The sequence below is a fragment of the Pristiophorus japonicus genome, chromosome 1 (genome assembly GCF_044704955.1).
Source record: "Pristiophorus japonicus isolate sPriJap1 chromosome 1, sPriJap1.hap1, whole genome shotgun sequence".
Lineage (NCBI taxonomy): Eukaryota > Metazoa > Chordata > Chondrichthyes > Pristiophoridae > Pristiophorus > Pristiophorus japonicus.
Genome location: NC_091977.1, coordinates 91,813,116 through 91,820,595, shown reverse-complemented (window position 1 = coordinate 91,820,595; position 7,480 = coordinate 91,813,116).

Here is a 7,480-nt window from a genome sequence, read left to right as displayed (position 1 = left end):
AGGCTGAGGATGGAGAGATCAGAGGGAGTGGAGCAGTGAATTAAAGTGACAGACAACCGGAAGCTCAGGGTCACGCTTATGGATTGAACATGGTGTTATGCAAGGCAGTCACCCAATCTGTGTTTGGTCTCCCCAATGTCGAGGTGACCACATTGTGAGTAGCGAATACAATACAGTAAATCTCTGTTTCGCCTGGAAGGAGTGTTTGGGGCCCTGGACAGTGAGAAGGGAGGAGGTAAAAAGGCAGGTGTTGCATCTTCCCATGCAAGCGCAGAGGTGCCGTGGGAAGGGGAGGGGGTGATTGAGGAGTGGACCAGGGTATTGTGAAGGGAGTGGTCCCTTCGGAATGCTGGGAGGGGTGTGGAAGGTGTGTTTGGTGCTGGGACCACGCTGGAGATGGTGGAGGATGATCCGTTGAACGTGGAAGCTGTTGGGGTGAAAGGTAAGGACAAGGGAAACACTTATTGTGGTTCTGGGAGGGAGGGGAAGAGGTGAGGGCAGAAGTGCAGGAAATAGAATGGACAGGGTCAAGGGTCATGTCGACCACAAAGTTCCACCTGCTCCTGCTGTCCCACATGGAAACTTGTATAAAAATAATCTGAAATAAACTTACCTTGCTCGGTCCCTTATTGCCCTCGCACCTTTTCTTGGCCAGTTTGTCCAGGCTGGGAAGCCATCAGTGCTTCCCTGCTTAATCCCTATAGCCTATTCAAAAAGGAGTTAGATGAGGTCCTTACTACTAGGGGGATCAAGGGGTATGGCGAGAAAGCAGGAATGGGGTACTGAAGTTGAATGTTCAGCCATGAACTCATTGAATGGCGGTGCAGGCTAGCAGGGCCGAATGGCCTACTCCTGCACCTGTTTTCTATTTAAAGAGGAACATGCTGACTTGGGGTGGCTGTCCTTGCTATTTGCAATTTAAAATTAGTGGGCCAGATCTGGGTGGGAACAGAGTGGGTTAGACCCCAGCTAGTTTTTAACTGTCCCCACCCCACCGCCTGATTTCTGCTGAAACTCCCCCATAGTGTTTACAGGAGTTAGATACCAGATGGTGCATAGTGTTTCTTACAGTTAACCAATATAATATATGCACATACATATTTCCATTGTGATGATCAGCAACAGTGCTATTTCCTTGGGTTGGAAAGCTTATTCCTTGAATAGATGATCTGCAAGTCTCCTGCTTGTTACCTGGCATAAAACGCAGTGTTTGATTAACATTAATAATTTTATTCCGTATTTAAAAATAGCAACCAGAGCAAACTTGGCCAATTGCAAGATCTGATTCATTTATTTTAAGATGTATCTAGTTGTCTTGGAGCCTAAGCAAATATATCGATATAACAATACCATGAAATGTGTAAATTACCCATAGAAAGTACCAAGATGTACATGCCTCCAAATGTATGCACCATGTATGAATAACAGTAAAATCATCAACTGATTGATGTGCAGTGAATTGTAATGTCACTGAAGACCATGGTAGCAAGGCCACATTTCTTCTGTAATTAACATTTTTCTGTGGTACATAGTTCTGATTAACTTTTAAGCTCAAATGCTCACATGGAAAAACAGGTTTACAATAAAAATCATACTGTTCTTATGAGCTCATGCAGTGAAGTGGTAGAAATTCTGCGACTCCACACTAGCAAACTTTTATCTCCTCCAAGACCGTTTTTTCATGTTATAGTTGACATTCGTTGTTTAAATATTTTTAAATGAGAAGTTAATACTATAGACCAGTTAGCCTAACATCTGTAGTTTGGAAACTGTTGGAGTCCATTATTAAAGAAGCAGGAGCAGGACATTTGGAAAAGCATAATTAAGTCAGGCAGAATCAGCCTGCATTTATGAAGGGGGAGTCATGTTTGACAAATTTGCTGGAGTTCTTTGAGGATGTAACAAACAGGGTGGATAAAGGGGAACCAGTGGATGTGGTGTATTTGGACTTCCAGAAGTCATTTGACAAGGTGTCACATAAAAGGTTACTGCACAAGATAAAAGTTCACGGGGTTGGGGGTAATATATAAGCATGGATAGAGGATTGGCTAGATAACAGAAAACAGTCGGGATAAATGGTTCATTCTCGGATTGGCAATCAGTAACTCGTGGGGTGCCGCAGGGATCAGTGCTGGGACCCCAACTATTTACAATCTATATTAACGACTTGGAGGAAGGATAAAGTGTAATATAGCCAATTTTGCTGCTAATACAAAGATAGGAGGAAAAGCAATGTGTGAGGAGGACACAAAAAACCTGCAAAAGGACATGGGTTAAGTGAGTGGGCAAAAATTTGGCAGATGGAGTATAATGTTGGAAAGTGTGAGGTTATGCACTTTGGCAGAAAAAAATCGAAGAGCAAGTTATTATTTAAATGGAGAAAAATTTCAAAGTGCTGTAGTACAGTGGGAACTGGGGGTCCTGATGTATGAAACACAAAAGGTTAGTATGCAGGTACAGCAAGTGATCAGGAAGGCCAATGGAATCTTGGCCTTTATTGCAAAGGCGATGGAGTATAAAAGCAGGGAAGTCTTGCTACAGTTATACAGGGTATTGGCGAGGCCACACCTGGAATACTGCATACAGTTTTGGTTTCCATATTTAAGAAAGGATATACTTGCTTTGGAGGCAGTTCAGAGAAGGTTCACTAGGATGATTCTGGAGATAAGGGGGTTGACATAAGGAAAGGTTGAGCAGGTTGGGCCTCATTGGAATTCAGAATAATGAGATGTTATCTTATCGAAACGTATAAGATTATGAGGGGGCTTGAGAAGGTGGATGCAAAGAGGATGTTTCCACTGATAGGGGAGACTAGAACTAGAGGGCATAATCTTAGAATAAGGGGCTGCCCATTTAAAACTCAGATGAGGGGGAATTTCTTCCGAGGGTTGTAAATCTCTGGAATTTGCTGCCTCGGAGAGCTGTGGAATCTGGATCATTGAATAAATTTAAGACAGAGATAGATAATTTCTTAACCGATAAGGGGCTATGGGGAGTGGGCAGGGAAGTGTACCTGAGTCCATGACTGGATCAGCCATGATTGTATTAAATGGTGGAACAGGCTCGAGGGGCTGTATGATCTATTCCTGCTCCTATTTCTTATTTTCTTAGAAAACATCTTTTTATTTCCATATATAAGATGCTGAGTTAGCTCAGCACATTAGAACACTAACCGTTCACCTCTAAGATCGTTTTAATCCAGCAGAGTATAATGGATGAGAGTCTCCCTTTGTCGGCATTGAAAGATCCTATGAAATAATAACTTATTTATACCGTGCCTTTAATGTAGTAAAACATCCCAAGGCGCTTCACAACAGTGTTACAAGACAAAACACACAAATTTGACATGTTTAACCAGACTCAACGCAGTTCCAAGTGAGTACAGGTGCAGAGCATAAAACTGTCCATAATTTACCATAAATTGCCAATCTTGCTCAGCTTGAACAGATGCCATACTTTACAGTAGCTTCCAAGGGAAGACTACCCACTTACCAGGTAGTTGGTCCTAGAATCCAGCCCAAGAGTGTTGCCTGTCAACCTGTTGTGCTTACTATTACCTATGCCAAGTCCTCATATAAACTTACATCTCTTTAATGCTACTTCTGCAGACCCACATTCCAGAGCACATAGTCAACTACAATTTACTAAAATGCTTCCTACAGCATTTTTTTGTTGCTATTTTGCCTACATCCAACTGGCCTTACTTCTGACAGGGTCCGACCACTGGCAGATTTTCAGTCCGCCACCACACCCTGCCTGCAGCGAGGGCTTTTCAGGAGCAGCTATGTCATTATCGTGGAGGAGTAAGAGCAGCACAGGATGGAGCAAAAGAGACTCATACAGTACTTTAAGGTGAATGCATCCTACCAGATATTTCCACCCCTCCCACCATCCCACATTGAATATATAGGTAGCCCAGGTCATATGAGGATATACTGAGGAGATACAGGTATAAGAAGAGTGCGCTTCAGCAAAGATGCTTTGTCACCTAATGTATGGTGACGTGCAGCCATGCTCCTCATCCCACGCTGCAGCTATGACGATGACCATTGCATTCAACGTTTGTGGCACAGTCTCATTTCAGGCAGTCATAGGTGATCTTTGTAATGTCAGCCAGGCTGCAGTACAGGCATGCATTTGTCAGGTCACTGACATCACTTTACAGGAGAGCTGGGGAATTCATCACCTTCGACATCACAGCATGGCAGCACTAGTTTGAGCCATCCACTTTTATGGGGTTGCTGGCTTCCCCAAGGTTCAGGGTGATAACTGGCACTGAGGTTTGGAAGGCAATCAGGGAAAAAGGGAGAGCAGAGGAGGCTTTGGGAGAAGAAAGAGGGAGGGTGGATTTTGCAGGTTAGAGGAGAGGAAGGAGTTGGAAGAGAAGGGAAAGGGGACGGAGAAGAGAGAAGAATGGAGGGTGGAAGGGATGGGGAGGAGGAAGGGTAAAGAGGCCGGTGGGGGGGAGGTGATGTCATGTATTCAACTGTCATTGTAACCCATGTATAAGCTGACCTAAGTTGTGCACCTTGAGAACATTGACCACAAGGGGGTGAACTTGTGGGAGACAATCCTTACCTGGACTTTCAGGTATAAAAGGGGAAGCTCCACCCACCCTCATCACTTCAGGTCTTGGTAATAAAGGCAACTGGTCACAGAGTGACCTTCTCTCAATTATGGGCCTCGTGTGCATTTATAGCGACGAGAAACTGGGATTTAAAGAACCCGAGCATGGCCACTAGCAGCACAGAAGAGAGATACCGTGTTGGTGATGATTGGGACGACTTTATTGAGAGACTACAGCAAAGTTTTGTCACTAAGGAATGGTTGGGACAGGATTCGGCCGACAAACGCAGGGCTCATCTCCTGACGGTTTGTGGGTCCAGAACGTACTCCCTGATGAAGGACCTTCTAGCGTCAGAGAAGCCGGCTGACAAGATGTTCGAAGAGCTCAGTAAGTTGATCGGGGAACACCTTAAACTGGCGAGCAGCATGTACATGGTGAGACACCGGATTTACACGCACTGGCGGCGAGAAGGGCAAAGCATTCCAGACTTTGTGGCAGATCTCAGGCGACTGGCGAGTCTGCGTAAGTTCCCAGATGCATGCAGAGCGGAGATGCTGCGAGACTTTTTTTATTGAGGGCACGCTGGGGTTTTCAGAACACTGATTGAGACCAAAGACTTGACCTTGGAAGCAGCGGCTCTGATAGCCCAGACATTTATCTCAGGGGAGGAAGAGACCAGAATGATGTATGACAAAAATCTTGGCTCAAATGCGGCAAACGACCAGGGAGTCAACATTGTTAATGCGGCACACAGTTCTCTAGGCAAACAAGGGCAATCGGACATGCTCCAGCATGTAGTCAAACCCAAAGGGGGAATTCAACAGAGACAATGGCTAGCTGAACGGCGATTCATGCCATCGCAATGCACAATGCGGCCAGTAATGGGGCCATCAACACCTGTTAATGGTGCACTTAAGGACAGTTACAGAGACAGTCAGAAATGATCGACTGGTAATGGACCTTTTGTTCCCAACAATGGGGCCTCCAGCTCATGCTGGAGGTGTGGAGGCAAACACCCAATCAGAGCTTGCAGGTATCAGCAATATACCTACAGAAACTGCAACATCAGCGGTCACTTGGCGTGTATGTGCAGGAAGCCTGCAGCCAGGTTGATGTACGAGGACAGGCCCAATGTAAGCCCTACGAGGCCAAATGAATACTGGGGGAAATCGCTGGAAGCTGAAGTTCAGCGAGTTCATGTGGAGCACATATACAGTTCATAAACCAGGACGCCACCGATAATGATGAAAGTACTCCTCAATGGCATCCCAGTATTAATGGAGCTAGACATGGGGGCCAGCCAGTCCCTGATGAGTTTCAAACAGTTCGAAAAGTTGAGGGTGTCCAAGGCCAGGAGGCCAAAATTATTGCCGATTGACGCACAGCTACGGACATATACAAAGGAGATCATTTAGTCGTGACCCACAAAGATTCAGAGAACAGGTTCCCACTCTGGATTGTCCTGGGGGACATTCCCGCACTACTGGGGAGGAGTTGGCTTGCTGTCATGAACTGGAAATGGGGCGATGTCAATGCAATTTCTTCTGTGGAGTGAGTATCATGCTCACAGGTTGTGGACAAATTTGACTCATTATTGCAACCCAACATTGGCACTTTCATGGGGGCCAAGGTAGTGATTCAAATAAACCAGTACACCACAAGGCCATAGCGGTGCCGTACGTGATGCGGGAAAAGATAGAATGCGAATTGGACCACCTGCTGAGGGAAGGCATCATCTCGCCAATCGAATTCAGTGACTGGGGCGAGCCCGATCGTGTCGGTGCTCAAGGATGATGGGTCGGTCACGATATGTGGCAATTGCAAGGCCACCATCAATCGGGTGTCACTCCAAGACCAGTACCTGCTACCGAGAGCGGAGGACCTCTTTGCGACGCTATCCGGTGGCAAACCTTTTTCAAAATTGGACCTTACCTCAGCTTACATGACCCAGGAGCTGGCGAGTGAGTCGAAGAAGCTGACCACCATCACGACACACAGGGGGTTGTTTGAGTATAACAGATGTCTGTTCCGGATTCGTTTGGCCGCCGCGATCTTTCAGCGAAATATGGAAAGCCTCCTCAAGTCGATTCCAAGGATGGTGGTTTTTCAAGACGACATCCTCATCACGGGTCGCGATACTGAAGAACACCTCCACAACCTGGAGGAGGTTCTACGCAGACTGGACCGGGTAGGGCTGCGACTGAAAAAGGCGAAGTGCGTCTTCTTAGCTCCAGAGGTAAAATTCCTGGGGAGGAGGTTAGCAGCAGACAGAATCAGACCCACTGCGTCCAAAATGGAAGCGATCCAGAGAGCACCCAGACCCCATAACACGACAGAGCTGCGTTCGTTCCTGGGGCTCCTGAACTATTTTGGTAACTTTCTTCCCAAATTGAGCACGCTGTTAGAGCAGCTACATGTGCTCCTATGCAAAGGTCGCGATTGGGTCTGGGGGGACAGCCAGGAAAGGACTTTTGATAGAGCACGCAATTTGTTATGCTCCAACAAACTGTTAACGTTCTATGACCCATGTAAGAAACTTGTTTTAACATGCGATGCGTCGTCCTATAGGGTCGGGTGTGTGTTGCAGCATGTGAATGCCAATGTCAGTTACAGCCGGTAACTTATGCCTCCAGAAGTTTGTCCCAGGCAGAAAGGGGCTACGGGATGGTAGAAAAGGAAGCGCTAGCATGTGTATATGCAGTAAAAAAAATGCACCAGTACCTGTTTGGCAGGAAATTTGAGCTGGAGACAGATCACAAACCCCTAACGGCCCTTTTGGCCGACAACAAAGCCATAAATGCGAATGCATCGGCCCGCATACAGAGGTGGGCACTCACGTTAGCCGCCTATGACTACACAATTCGGCACAGACTGGGCACTGAAAACTGCGCCAATGCACTCAGCAGGCTCCCA